This window comes from Ambystoma mexicanum, chromosome 3q, assembly GCF_040938575.1.
Source record: "Ambystoma mexicanum isolate Mex_15411 chromosome 3q, UKY_AmexF1_1, whole genome shotgun sequence".
NCBI classification, from domain to species: Eukaryota; Metazoa; Chordata; class Amphibia; order Caudata; family Ambystomatidae; genus Ambystoma; species Ambystoma mexicanum.
The window spans coordinates 1132835437-1132851100 of record NC_090926.1 but is presented as its reverse complement, the minus strand read 5'-3'; the positions used below and the strand labels follow the sequence as shown (position 1 = coordinate 1132851100).

General features: G+C 43.7%; 1 protein-coding gene across 1 annotated transcript in view; it reads right to left on the bottom strand.

Moving 5' to 3' along the window:
• Positions 1–15664, bottom strand: part of LOC138447678 (adhesion G protein-coupled receptor E3-like) — a 1605711-nt gene that overhangs the window by 1250594 nt on the left and 339453 nt on the right. The gene's annotated exons all lie outside the window — the stretch shown is intronic.

Genomic DNA, 15664 nt, shown 5'->3' with positions numbered 1-15664 from the left:
ATTTGGGGACATATTGACCAGGGGAGGATCCTCTGACCCATAAACAGACCTCATCATGATGACAATCCATTTCCTTCCCCCAATCATTGGAGAGGGGAGAATTGGGCCAATGTCAAGTAGAGAGGGGCAGGCTCAGTTATGCCATGCACACACCCACTTCCAAAACACATAAAAAGAGACTGCTTGGACAGGTAGAGACATTCAATTCCATTTCTGCGGGACGCTCTGCCGGGAGACTCCAGACTTCACATCCATCAATCTTCAGAGACCAGAAATTTACTTCAGAACTTAAAGCAAGGGCCTAAACCCACAAACTGAGAACTCTTCTCAGCAGGCTTCAGCATCCTTAAAATCATTTGCAAACTATTCCACAGCCGGGCGAGCTGTCTGAATTCTTTTGCCAAGAACTTTTGCCAGTACCCAGAAAGACGTGTTACATCCAGAATCCACTTGATCCGGACCGGAAAGCAGAGCAGTATCCAGAACCAGAGGCTGCTGTATCCAGAGAGGCTAGACCAGCAGAGCAGAGCTGACCCAGACCGCTGTGAGCAGAACCAGAGATCCGGATCACTGTGAGCAGAACCGGTGCCTGATTGACCCGCCGAGCAGACAGAACTGCCGCCGGAAGTGTTGACCAGATCCGTGACGAGGCCTAGTTCAAATTTATATTGTGAGTACCTAGCAGAACTGTGCAGTACCAATCTCTTAGTTAAAATAATCTAATTCAAGCTATTTTAACCTAAGTAGAACTGCCTCCTAGAAATCGTGTCATATGTCATTTTTAAAGCTGCACAACTGTCACCTGTCAATTCTGCAGCTGCAAGCTGTCACCTGTCATTTTGAGTTTTACTTTAAATTCGAAAATCTACCTTTATTAAATCGTCCGTATCTCTGGAACCGTTTGGGCTAGGAACGAAATTTAACTTTCATTTTAAAGCTGTGATTCTAGGCTTTCCAACGAAAGCTAGTCCTAGTGCGGACTGGTCAAAATTATATAAGTAATATCATTATTCTTGTGTTTTTTCTGTGCACGTTTTAAGAGGCGTTAGGACCATGTGGTGTATTCTGGGGGGTTGCTAGCGGAAAATAGGGTCTCACTCCAAATGTCTGCATGTTAAAAATCTGACAATTCATCAATTAATGTCCATACTCCTTGCTCACATGTGTGTAATTTTTGGTAAATCTCCGATATTGGTAAACCAGTCAAAAAGCGCAAAAAATGTTGTCATTTTTGAATGCAAGCCCCCAGGAAGATCAGAGGCGGACAAGCATGGACCATAAGGAATATATAATGTGTACATGTAATTTCAACAAATTGTGTATCTGGGAAATATGTATTTGAATCAAATATAGATTTGTGGACATATTGACCAGGGGAGGATCCTCTGACCCATAAACAGACCTCATCATGATGACAATCCATTTCCTTCCCCCAATCATTGGAGAGGGGAGAATTGGGCCAATGTCAAGTAGAGAGGGGCAGGCTCAGTTATGCCATGCACACACCCACTTCCAAAACACATAAAAAGAGACTTCTGGGACAGGTAGAGACATTCAATTCCATTTCTGCGGGACGCTCTGCCGGGAGACTCCAGACTTCACATCCATCAATCTTAAGAGACCAGAAATTTACTTCAGAACTTAAAGCAAGGGCCTAAACCCACAAACTGAGAACTCTTCTCAGCAGGCTTCAGCATCCTTAAAATCATTTGCAAACTATTCCACAGCCGGGCGAGCTGTCTGAATTCTTTTGCCAAGAACTTTTGCCAGTACCCAGAAAGACGTGTTACATCCAGAATCCACTTGATCCGGACCGGAAAGCAGAGCAGTATCTAGAACCAGAGGCCGCTGTATCCAGAGAGGCTAGACCAGCAGAGCAGAGCTGACCCAGACCGCTGTGAGCAGAACCAGAGATCCGGATCACTGTGAGCAGAACCGGTGCCTGATTAACCCGCCGAGCAGACAGAACTGCCGCCGGAAGTGTTGACCAGATCCGTGACGAGGCCTAGTTCAAATTTATATTGTGAGTACCTAGCAGAACTGTGCAGTACCAATCTCTTAGTTAAAATAATCTAATTCAAGCTATTTTAACCTAAGTAGAACTGCCTCCTAGAAATCGTGTCATATGTCATTTTTAAAGCTGCACAACTGTCACCTGTCAATTCTGCAGCTGCAAGCTGTCACCTGTCATTTTGAGTTTTACTTTAAATTCGAAAATCTACCTTTATTAAATCGTCCGTATCTCTGGAACCGTTTGGGCTAGGAACGAAATTTAACTTTCATTTTAAAGCTGTGATTCTAGGCTTTCCAACGTACCTAGTCCCTATACTTATTCCGCAATCGCGATTTACGCACTCGCAAAATTTACCGCGATTTGCGATTTTGGCTCAATTTCTCCACTTGTCAAAATAGCAGCTCCATTCTTTCCTTTGTTAAAAATCCGTTTGCAACCTGGTAATAACTCATAGAGCATTGCTAAAGTGAGCCTGAACTAATACCAACAAGCATCTCTCACTCACCCTGAATCTCTAGAGGGAATTAAAATCAGTTAGCACATTTTCCCATCCATTGCCATCACATTTAAAAGCATTTTGGGCCTGTGTTTCAAACTTCTGCCTGTTTCCTCTAAGCTTGCTGGTGGGGACTGCATTTCGTATTGCATTTTGTTGGGATTCCTGAAGACAGTGTGCTCTCCTTCCATTTCTTACACTGCATGGGGGGGAGTGAATTGTCAAGGAAAAGTGATTACATTGTCTTTTGTTGAAGCCATATCAAGTTATTTTCTGTACTGCATTTCATTCATCATTGCGTTTCCTTGAACCATATAAAGCATTCTTTCCCACCTTATTCTTCTGTTCCTATTCATAAGTTACCTCTTGCCGATTACTGCTCATATTCACAAGTGTACTATCCATTATCAATTTATTTATAGAAGTGTGATATATATATATTGTTTAATTTTCCAAATAAACCTTTTTAATTTGCAAAACAAACCTACTTCTTGGCTCAGTGGGGTCAGGGGGATTCTAAGAGAGGGGTGTTACATAAGGGTTGTCATCCAGAGTACTGAACTGGACATAAAAATACATCAATAAGGGTTTTCCTCAGTATCCCAGACTAGGCATTGACTTAGCTGTAGTGTTGATTGAATATCGCTTACAATGTAGACATTGCTATATTGGCTGAATAACATCTGAATTGCATTGCAGGTATTAAAAGGTATGCAAAAAGAGTTACAATAGACAATTAAAAAAATATCATTGAAACATTTGTTTGGATAAGATAGAGCAGTGCTTAGGTCCCAAGGTTCAGGATGCCAAGTAATGACAATGATCCCTTGGGTTATCTACCTCAATTCTTTGTAGTACGCTAGACAGCAATGATCAGCTCTTCCCTACGGGCTCAAGTTGCAGTTTTAAGGGTGGGAGAAGCAAGAGGTGCAATCCAATTATTGAGTGGCTCAAAGATGCTTGCTCACAGCTTGGATGGTTTCCAGACGGGCTGCCTGGTTCCTTCTAATTCATACAGGGCACCAAGCTCTCCTCGCCAGTCTACCCCAGTACCTCAGACTCCCCTTAACCACCCCCCACAAACCTTTACTTGCACTACTGGCTCTCTCCCCCTGTACTTGCCTGGAGGGCCTGCACCCCTTCTGAGCCCATCCAGCCACGTCCTTGCACTTATCATGCAGACCTTCATTCCCTGCATCCACCTGGCCTCTCCTTAGCACTAGCCTAGCAAAGGGGTCCTCTTCCCCCCAGCACTTGCACACTCCAATCTGCTCTTCCCTTACCACCTTAGCATTAGCGCATTCCACTCTGACCGGCACTTCCCCCCTCCTCCCCACTTCCCTGCACTTATTGTTATTGCCCTTGCACAATCCGAATAACAGAAGGCCTAGTAGAACCATTTTTTGTTATTTCATCTCTCTCCTCCCCCGCCCCACCCCCCACTCGTGTCTTGTTGCGCCTTGAAACACCATTTACTGTATAGGCACATTATACATAATCAATAAACAAACCATGTAGCTAAATCTGTTTTATCTGACAGCAGGATAGGTGCAATTGTACCATGGGGAGCAGATGGTGATCAGGAGCAGGAAGTAGTCTTGCAGCTTCATGGCAAATGACCTGTTGGCATAAAACAGCATTGTACTTCTTTTGTTGGGTTGCAAGACAATAGTAAGTGTCAGAGGTAATCCCTTTAAGCTTTAGGGTGCAAGGGCCTCCCCTAGAGAACCAAATAGAGCTTGACTGTCTGCCACTTTCCCTTCAGATTGAAGTGTAGTGAGGCACATCCAGGTACACTCACCACTATCCTCTGTGTCCCTAGGTGTCTTAACCACTTTGTCCTCGGCTTCCGGTAAGCAAATCACCCATATGTCTCTCAGGAGCACACGTAAAATGGCCTCTGTCCCTTCTTGAGTCAAGGGCCTTAACTCGTATGAAAGGGAACTTTGAACTTTCAACAACTAGCAGAGTAAGGGCACCCACTCAAATTATAGCTGCATCCCTGGCAGGTGGTTGATGGTTTAAGAGCCACCAGTTAAAATCAAATGAGGAAATCTCAATAGTGGAGTGTCTACCCTCCTTTGCAGCAATTGCCAGAATGTGTGTTTTCCAATCGAGGAACTGACACACAGCTTACAATGTAGGAAGAAGCCAAAATGATGTAAAGGATCTTTTCTGTGCCAAAGCTCCAATCCTGCTCCAGCAATGCCATACTTTGCTAAGAAGAAATGGATCTGCCTGCTATTAACCCACATTGCCAACTCCCTAATTAACATGTCCCAAGGGTTTGTTATAGGCTCAGACTGATATTTAAAGACCTTGCTATCTCACATGCTGGTGAGGGATGAAAATATCCCTTGAGGATCAGAAAGCATTACCTGGGAGGGGCTGAAGAAAGCTGGTGTCAATTCTGAAGTGGTCATTTTTTTGTTTTTTTATTAGCACCTGGTTTACAATTGAAACCTTTTTGCTAAAAACACATTTTACACATTTTGCACACATTAAAAGTCTTGAGTCCTTATTGATTAGAAGCAAGTTGACCCCAGATATCAGTCACTTAGAAACACATATACATAGGAGAACATTTAACGTGTTTCCGTCAAATCACACTTCCTTGGTTCGAGTTGATTCGGTCCTTTGGTACAGAACTTTTTTTTCTTAAACATTTAATTTAGAAATGCAAGGCAAGCCAATGTCAACGAGATCCGTTTCCCTTGGGTCAGGATTGGCCACCAATCTGTCAGTGATAAGTTCAAAAATGCATTAGTAAACTTGCCCATCAACTTTGATCTGCTTGCTGTCAAGCCAGGGCATTGTAGAATGAGATTAAATAGTGTCTCTGTTTTCTCCTTGCACAATCTGCAGGAGAAATCTCGGGAGCTCAAGTCCTTTCTGACTTCTGTCAACTCTTTGGTTGGAAACGAATTTAAGCGAAAACGCATGAACTGACTGCGTAGATAAGAACATGGGAAATTTGACAGATAGGTTGGTATCCTCCCTCGCATCCTATGCTCGGGGAAACTTTTGCCATAGACTCTCAGCTTACTTCTTGCTTCCTGAATCTCAGTCCAATCCATGTCATATAGTTTCCAGGTCACAATAAGGGGATTCTCCAATAGGGATTCCTCAGATTTAAATTCCCCAAAATGGATCTGCAGACATTCCTCCATTCCATCAATATTGGCTCTTTGTTGTTCGTCAATGTTGCCTTCAAAACCACAAAACCACCTGCATTTTTCAACGTCAAGCACTTCCTATAGAAGGACAGGATTTTCCAGACAGTAACTGCATACATGGACATTAGACCCAACTCCATTCTGATTGCCTGGATAAGAGTAGATTTAGGCAGAACTAAGACTTGTCTCCAAAAGCAGCCTTGTAGTTTGGCCCACACATATATAGATAAAGCAAATGAGGCCTCTGCCCCATAAGTCAATATTGGTATTACGTTCACCTGATAAAATTCTAGCAGTGGAAGCAATGAAAATAAACAATGTCACCCTAAAATAAATCTTGCCTGCACAGCAAAATTCCTCGTTTTGCTGTGAAGTATGTCTTCTCTGTTTGAATCATTGACGCTGTCATTCAAGCGCATGCCCAGGTAAGTTAAAGATGTTACTTCCATTATTTTTTCTGTGTACAGATACCAGGTTTCGGTCTTATCTCACCATCCTGGTTTCTGTCCAATAGTTAAGATTCTGGATTTTTTGACATTTATCTTTAACCCATTTGCTCGTACGAAGGTCACCAAAGTGTTGAGTTGTCGTTGAAGACCCACCTGGGTTTTGTCCAACAATATCAGGTCGTCTGCATATAACAGCCTAGTCAGAGGGACTCCAGCCAGGCAGGGGCGGAAATGATCTGATTTTGATAAATGCCCTTTCCAAATCCGAAATCTATAAATTCAATATTGCTGCAGCAAGCGGGCAGCCTTTCGTCAGGCCCTTCTCTGTTTGAATTGGGTCAGATAGATTCCCCAAGTTGTCTAATCTAACTCTAAAGGTTGTGTTTAAATACAAGGCCTTAACGGCTTCTGTTAGATGTTGCAGGCAGTCCCATGCTTTTAGCTTTGACCACAGTATCGATCTATCCACTGTGCCAAAGGCCTGAGCCAGATCGATGGAGGCCAAGTAAAAGGTGGTATTTGCCGTGGACTTTGTCTTAGCCTTTAGGAGGTTAATGAGAAAGAGATTCAAAGTTGTTCAGATTCCCTTGACAAATCCTGCATGCCATTGATCATAATGGTTCGTACCAACAGTCCAATTACTTAAGTTCTTAAGAATGAGTGCAGCGAAGATCTTCCCAATGGCATCCAAAAAGGCGATTGCTGTGCAGTTGGTCGGATCCGACCTATCGCCCTTTTATGAAAATCGGCACCACAATGGAGGGGGATTTTTGTTGTTGTTTTAATTAGCTCAAACAGTTCCTTCATTAAGGATGCCCATTGGTATGGGTTTTTCTTCAAATTAACATTCGATATGCCATCCGGCCCGGCAGCTCTTGAATTGCTCGAGTTTACTATTAGAGCATAAATATTGCTTTTTTCTGTGTGAAATGACCAAGGTGTAACAGAAACGTCTGCTTTTTCCTCCACCTCTTTCTTAGCTCTTGCATATAATTGGCTGTAGTGATCGACCCATACGCTGACTGCCATTGCATTTGACAGCAAAGATTGTTACCCTCATCTCATTGAAGACTCTCCACATTTCTGCTGTGTTTTTCATCGCCACTATTTTCAGTACTGCCTCCTCGTCTAGCTGTAGTGCTCTATGTTTGTACTGTTTAAGCCAATTTTTAAACTACAATATATATATATACAAATTTTCCCTTGACTCAAGTATAGCATTTTTTTGCTTGAGTTTGCTAATTTGTTAAGCATCTTTTTTCTTGTAGCTACGCCGAAGCTGAATTTATGGCGTGGTTCGAAAGGTTCTTCTCAAGCCAATGGATTTTTTTCAACATAAGCAGTTAAATTGACTGTGCAATCAATATTTATTTCTGCGTGAGATGCTAGATGTTCCTTCTGTGCTTTGGTAAGCCCCACAATATCCTCTGATTTTATTTTTATTCTATTTCTTCCTTGTGTTACTCATATGTTTGTACTCATCAAAACCGATTTAGCCTGGTTCCATTTTTTGCAGGTCAGTTTCAGAATATTATAATCACTGCAGCTTGTTTCAATCACCTCCAGGTCTAATAGTTTTTCGCATAATTTACCCAAGACAAAGATATAGTCCAAGATTTTTTTGTCACTACCTCGCTTCCATGTCATGGAATGCGGGATAGCACCCTTAATATGGCCATTAACTAGCTTGATGTGTCGCTCGTGAAGATCTTTCCTCCAGAGTATGCCTTTAGTCAGTGCCAATGTTGTATTAGGGATTGGATCTTCAATCAAAGTCAGCTCGTCATTAAAACAGTGAATGTTTAAGTCCCCGCAGACAATGATATCCACATTTTGCCACTTACTCATTGCGTCATCTAACAGATCCATAATAGTTTTTACGAATTCCCCAGCCCTTGTAGATCTGGGATTCCAATATAGGTTACATATCATCCCAATCCATTTTTCACTGTCACAACTTGGATCAAAGGTGTGCGGTTATTCATTGCAATTACTTCTAAGTCACATGCATTTTTTATTGTGGTGAAGAGCCCCGCCATTGGGTGTCCACTTTCGGCTGGATTTAAATAAATGGAGATCCCCTCCAGTAATGGTGGCTCCCTGAGTCACGTTTCTTGCAAGCAGATGATGTCAAACCGATTGAAGTCCAGATCTCCTTTACCAAAAAGGTGCACAAAGCATCTTGTATTCCAGCATTCAAAGACCATATAACAGGGTTCTTCTTCCTTTCCAGTATGTGAACATTATAATCTTGATGCTCCTGCTGCTAAGGACCCAGCCAGCCAACTTGTTCCTCTAGCGGTCTCGGCCGCTGCACAGCTGGAGTTCTCTTCTCCTTGGGTGCTCTATTGGATTCTACCACAATACGGCAGCTTAGATATATTTTTGCAGCCGAGTGGTGAGCATGATCTGTGTCCATCTCCATTCTTTTACCACCCTTACTCCAGAGTTTAGGGTTTGGTGGTCTATTCACTGATGAATTTACTTGATGCGTCTGATTTCCTACCACTATGAGTTCCTCCAAGGCGTCATCTTGAGGTTCTAATTTCTTTAGTAGGAAGCCCATGGGTAGTAATTTAGCCGCCTCTGAATAAAGCAGATGTTTAATCGAAGGAGAAGAAAAATATATCATGGCTTTGTTAAGCCGTGATTCTTTCGGGAACTCAATTAGATGAAGTTCCTTTTGCATGAATTTCCCTTAACTTTGGGATACAATGAAGTAGGCGGAGTACATTTGCTCTGTTCAGTATCACGTCATCATTTATATATAGAGCTCTTTCCAAGAGCATCCTGAATGTATCACCTTTTCTGTCTATATTATGGTCTTTCAATTGAGGATTCCACTTGTCCACTTTTTTTTTCACTTGCAATATTTATTTTTCCATTAGAGCTAGTTTGAGTTGTAAGTTCATTTCTCTTTTGTTCCATAGTCCTAAATGCAACTCCTTTTGTTATGGCTTTTAATTTCATCTTCTCCATCAGATAGAAGTTGCCAAGTAAAACTGGGCACTGATTGTCCAACCCTCTTTTATCTCTATAATTTTTATTGCACTTGACACGATCCCTTCTTTCCAAGTGGGAAGTGATGTTGGTTCTCTTCCTGCTCACCCTCCGATCTTTGCTCCTCTTCCGCACTATCCGAGCCCTCACCACTGAACCAGCCCTCCAAAGTCAAGTACACCTGTCGGTGAACCCACTGGGTGCTTATTTCTTCAGCATTCACCCTTAGATCCGAACTATCCTCTTCATCATCATATGAATAGGTTGATAGATTGATTAGTTCTTCGATCGCGGTTGTTCGTCCCTTTCTTCCTCGCTTAGGAGTACTGGCCACGTCTGGTGTTCAGTTAATCTCACCTGTTTAAATTTGGAAGCATCCGTTTACTCTGTTGTTTTTGTTGGATTTTTTTGTTTCGGCACAGTTAACACCAGGGGTACAGGATCAACCAGTATGCCAATTGTTTCCTTACTGGCCGCTGCCGAGTTATTGTTGGGTTTTGCACACTTTCCTTTGCTTTTGATTCCTGTTTTTTCTTTTTTTCCAGGATCGATTTTAGGGCCTCTCTTTTTCTTTGTGGCGACTCCTCTATATCTTGGGAGGACTTTGTTCCTTCCGCCAGTTTTGAGAATATCTCAAATTTCTTTTGATCTTTAGCCAGCCTTTGTTCCTCTATTATGTAAGTGGATCCAATTCTTTGTGAAGCCTTTATCGGGGGACTTTGATCATGCTGATCAGAAGTGCGAGGAGAATCCAGTTGTTCTTGACAACTAGCCTCACTCGCAACATCTTCAATTATTTCAGGGCGTATGGCTCTCCGTTGTCTATTACCTTTGTCCCGGTGTTCCTTTGTGATGATTACACCCAGCACAATCGCAGGCAGTCTTTCACTCACATTAACCGTGGCTTTCAATGCGTGAGAGCAATCACTGATTTTACCCTGGTCCTGGACACTTTGTGTTAGCAGATTATCCTGATGTGATATTCTTTTATTTGTTTCCGTTATTATCGTGTCAGTGATACTATGGAGGAAATTCATGATCTGTTCTGAGTTTTTGTCCAGGTTTCCTTGCAGTGCTGTAATGAAATCTTTTACAAATGAAACCTTTGAATGTAACATTGCCATGACCATCATCTGGTCTTTTATCTGGTCACTCAAATGTTCATAATGTAACATGAAGGGGGCTATTGTTATAGTAAGTGCAGCGATCAGACCTGCGTTGATCCCAGGTAAAGACTGTTGTTCGACTTGGGCAGCAGCCATGTCTAATAAAAGGTCCTCGTCAAAGAGTGATTTAGGAGAAGACCCATTTGATGGAACAGTTGTAGAGGTTATCCTTGGCCGTTTAATGTTAGTCCGGTTGGTGCTGCATGGACTAGGATGCTGATCTCTTTTCTTCCTCATGTGAATTTCTCTATCCACATCCTGATCCTGCTGTGCTACTCTTTTACGTGTAGTTTCAATATCTGCTGCCCAAACCTTCAATGCACTTGGGATATTTACTAGGCGTCTCGAGATTTCCATCCTCCCTTTGGTCACATGCCGATTCCTTCGAGTGCTCCTCAGGCTCGAGGTGAATGACCGGCCTCCTTAATACAAGCAGTGCAGGCGCCTCTTCTGGGAGCTCTTTAGCCTCCACTCCAAGAGGAGCAGTAGGCTGCAGCACTATCTTTTGTCATATGACTCAAAATGGAGTGTGGCGCATTGGTCTTTAGGTCACCATTTGCCCCCTCTGCTTGTTCAGTTAATTCCTGACTTTTATCCATTCTAGAGTAAAAGATGCGCTGTTTTGAGTTAAGACTAATTGGGGTTAAACCCCTGGGCTTCCATACGGATGTCAACGATGATTGTATTTGGCGTTTAGTGGCCCCTTTACTCATTTGTTTTTCAAAGGTATAAATTGTATCGGGACCCTGCGTCTCCTTTGTCACTGTCTTTCGACAGGAAGTCTCTGTTGATACTGTGGGGTCCGGGGCAGCATTAGATGTTCTGGCTTCTAAGGGATCAACCATACACTGAGCCTCAAGCCCCTGCTGACCATCATCGAGGCTGCATAGATCCTCGCCCTCTTCTTGATTAACAAAATCAGTTGTCCTTTCTAGCGTGTTGGGAGTTGAGATAGTAGTGGCTCCTATATTCACCCTTATCTCAAAGGGGCAGATCGTAGGCTGTAAGCGGATTCAATTCTACACTACAGCTAAGTCAATGCCTAGTCTGGGATGCTGATGGAAACCCTTATTGATATAGTTTTATGTCCAGTTCATGTACTCTGGATGACAACCCTTATATCACACCCCTCTCTTAGAATCCCCCTGACCCCACTGAGACAAGAAATAGGTTTGTTTCACAAATTAAAAGGTTTTATTTGAAAAATTAAACAATATATATATATATCACACTTCTATAGTAAATTAATATTTGATAGCACACTTGTGAGGATGATAGTGATCAACAATGGATAATGTTACAGTGGTACACTCTTTTTGATGGCTTAGAAGTGATATAGAGAGGATGAAGTAGCTGAGAAAGCTTTTATGGCTTCAAGGACAATGCAATGATGAATAAAATGCAGTACAGAAATAACTTGATATGATTTAGCAAAAGATAATATAATCACTTTTTCTCTGGCAATTCACCCCCCCCTTTGCAATGTAAGAAATGGAAGGAGAGCACACAGTCTTCAAGAATACCAACAAAATGCAATACGAAATGCAGTTCCCCCCTAGCAAGCTTAGAGAAAAACAGGTATGATTTTAAAACACAGGCCCAAAATGCTTTGAATGTGGAGGCAATGAAGTGAAATGATGCTAAAATTGATTTTAATTCCCTGTAGGAGGTTCAGGGTGAGTGATATCTAGTTTATATTAGTTCAGGCTCACTTTAGCAATGCTCTATGAGTAACTAGCAGGTTAAAACGAATTTTAGCAAAGGAAAGCAAGGAGCTGCTGATTTTTACACGTGGCTGAAATTGTGCAAAATGTCAAATCGCAGCAAATTTCATCGCGTGCGTCGAGCGTAATTACGGAGGCCTATAAGGAGTAGCAAGTTCTAGGTTCGTTGGAAAGCTTAGACTCTTAGCTTTAAGATGACAGTTAAAACTCGCTCCTAGCACAAACGGTTCCGGAGATACGGCCGATTTAGTCAAGGTAGTTTTTCAGATTCTAAATTTTAAAGCTCAGAATAACAGATGACAGTTTTCAGTTTTAAAGATGACAGAAGAACAAGTTACTTCTTACCTTGTAACGTTCTTTCGACGGGATGTTCCTCCGACGTATTCCTCATCTTAGATATATATCCTTCCAGCTCTGCTGGCCTCGGAAAATTTTTTTCTCCAGAGGGCGCTGCGCGTCGACGTCCCTCGAGTCGATGACCCTCGACAGCCGCCGTATCGACGCTCGACGTCATCCTGCCTATAAAGGCCGCGCGCAGCGTCCGTTGCTCAGTTCCGTTTTGTAGCCCACAGTATTACTGTTTGGACTAGACTAATCACCCTGAAGGAGCGTAAGCTGCAACAACAAGGGAAGTAAAACTGCGGGGATGGATGGGAGGGTCGATGAGGAATACGTCGGAGGAACATCCCGTCGAAAGAACGTTACAAGGTAAGAAGTAACTTGTTCTTCGAAGGGATTGTGTCCTCCGACGTATTCCTCATCTTAGATAGGCTCCCATAGCAGTATTCTATATTCGGAGGAGGGAGTACTGACTTCACGCTGTCTTCTATTGGTGAATAGAATGCAGTACAGCCCTTCCAAACCTAGTCTCTTGACTAGAGGAGGAATCCAGATTGTAAAAACGTGTAAAGGTATGGACAGACGACCATGTAGCGGCCGCACATATGTCTTTAATCGGCACGCCTCTTTTGAGGGCCGATGAAGCTGCAATATCTCTGGTCGAATGAGCCCTAAGGTTTTGAGGGGGCTCTTTCCCTGCCAGTTTATAACATTCCAGAATGGCTAGAATGATCCATCTGGAAATGGTCTGCTTAGTTATTGGTAACCCCAGCTTGTGACCTGCGTAGCCTACAAACAGCTGGTCTGCCTGTCTTATCCTGGCTAGTCTACTAATGTAAAAACTTAAAACCCTCCTAGGGTCTAGTCTGTGTAACCTCTCTTCCTCTTTCCCCGGGTGAGGAGGAGGATAGAAAGATGGTAGGATAATCTTCTGAGAGATATGGAATTCAGAGACTACTTTTGGGAGGAAATTAGGCTTCACTTGCAGGACAACTTTGTCTTTGTGAAAGATTGTATGAGGGGGTTTACAAGAAAGAGCTTGTAATTCGCTCACCCTTCTAGCAGATGTAAGTGCTATTAATAAAACAGTCTTAAGGGTAAGGAATCTTAACGAACAAGAATGGAGAGGTTCGAAAGGTGTCCCCATCAGGAAAGTTAATACTAAGTTTAAATCCCATAGGGGAACTTGGAATGGTCTTGGGGGATAAACATTGGTTAACCCCTTTAGAAACTGTATTACCAAGGGTAATTTGAAATAGGATGGTTCCTCCGCAGTACGCTTAAAAATAGATAGCGCTGCGAGATAGCCCTTAATGGTGCCAACTTGAAGGCCTGAATTTGCCAAATATAGTAGGAAGGACAAAACCATTGGTGTACCACATGAAAATGGGTCGATATTCTCTTCTCTACACCAGCTGCAAAATCTGTTCCAACGGCAGCGGTATAAAGACTTTGTTGCTGGCCTCCTTGCCGAAAGCAACACCTCCATAACATCATCAGGGAGGTCCCAATCTTTGTACCTCAGCCGTTCAGAAGCCAAGCGTGAAGGTTGAGGGTTTTGATGTCTGGATGGAGAACCTGACCTCCCTTCTGTGAGAGTAGGTTCTCTCTGAGAGGAAGTCGAAATGGAGGGCAGATGGACAAGTCTAGAAGGTCCGGGTACCACGTTCTCCTGGCCCAATCCGGGGCAATTAGGATCATGGTTCGCCGGAATCTTCTCAACCTCCTGATCATTTGAGGAATGACAGGGACCGGTGGGAACGCGTACAGAAGCGGAAACTCCCAGTCCACTATGAACGCGTCTCCCAGAGCTCCTCTCGGAGGAAATTCCCTTGAGCAGAACAGGTCGCATTTCCTGTTTAGGCTGGTGGCGAACAGATCTACCTGAGGGGTTCCCCAAAGGGCGAAGATCTCTTGAAGGACTTCCTGAGCCAGCTCCCACTCGTGAGAGACTGTGTTCTGCCTGCTCAGAGCGTCCGCTGTCAAGTTCTTCTCTCCGGCTAGGTGAACTGCCGATAGAGAGATTCCTTCTTGGATTGCCCAAAACCAGAGCTGCATCGCCTCTCTGCACAGGGGTAGTGATCCTACGCCTCCTCTTTTGTTGAGGTAAGGCATGGCCACCGTGTTGTCCGTCATTATCAGGACGTTCTTCCCTTGTACAACTGGCAGGAAAGCCTTCAACGCAAGTTTGATGGCTCTCAGCTCTAACAGGTTGATGTGTAGTCTGGACTCCGATGGAGACCAACGACTGCTGATGGTCAAGTCGTTGGCGTGGGCTCCCCACCCCGTGAGTGAGGCATCCGTGACTACTGTTATCTCCGGCCAGGGTTGCCAAAACTGTTCTCCTTTCAGAATGTTCTCCTGACAGGCCCACCACTGAAGGTCTCGAGCCACCCTGCCGGGAACCTGAAGAAGATCTGTCATTCTCCCTGAGAATTGTGACCACTGAGTCCTCAGTGCCCACTGGAGGGATCTCATTCTCAGGCGAGCCTCTGGCACAAGGAAAATGCAGGATGCCATGAGGCCTAGCAACCTCAAAAAGTCGAAAGCTGGGAGACGTTGGGCAAGTTGGAACTTGGTAACCATCTGTAGAATATCTTGAGCCCTCACCTCTGGTGGCGAGGCTTTTCCCAGGGAAGTATCCAGGATCGCTCCTATGAACTGGAGTCTCTGCGATGGTATCATTTGAGACTTCTTTAAATTGAGGGAGAAGCCCAGCTTGTGAAGGGAGTAGCATACGTGATTTAGCTGGATCTGAGCTTGCTCCCGAGAAACAGCCCTGATCAGCCAATCGTCCAGGTAGGGGTAGACGTGAATCCCTTCCCCCCTTAGACTTGCCGCCACTACCGACATTAACTTGGTGAAGACCCTCGGGGCGGAGGTCAGCCCAAAAGGCAGTACTCGAAATTGATAGTGAGAGTTGCCAATTGCGAACCTCAGGTATTTCCTGTGTTTGAGATGGATAGGCACATGGAAATAAGCGTCCTGAAGGTCCAGAGATACCAACCAGTCCTGAAACTGAAGGGCCTGGAGGATCTGAGAAAGAGTGACCATCTTGAATTTGTCTTTCCTGAGGAATTTGTTCAATTCTCGCAAGTCCAAGATGGGTCTCAGTCCTCCGTCTTTCTTTGGAACGAGAAAGTAAGGGGAGTACCAGCCCTTGTTCCTCTCCGCTACAGGTACCGGTTCTATGGCACCTTTCTCTAGCAGGTCTATAATTTCCTGCAAGAGGAGCGGATCTGGAGCTTTCTGAGAGCTGATCCCCGGTGGATGACTCTGAGGTATACGTAGGAAAGGTAG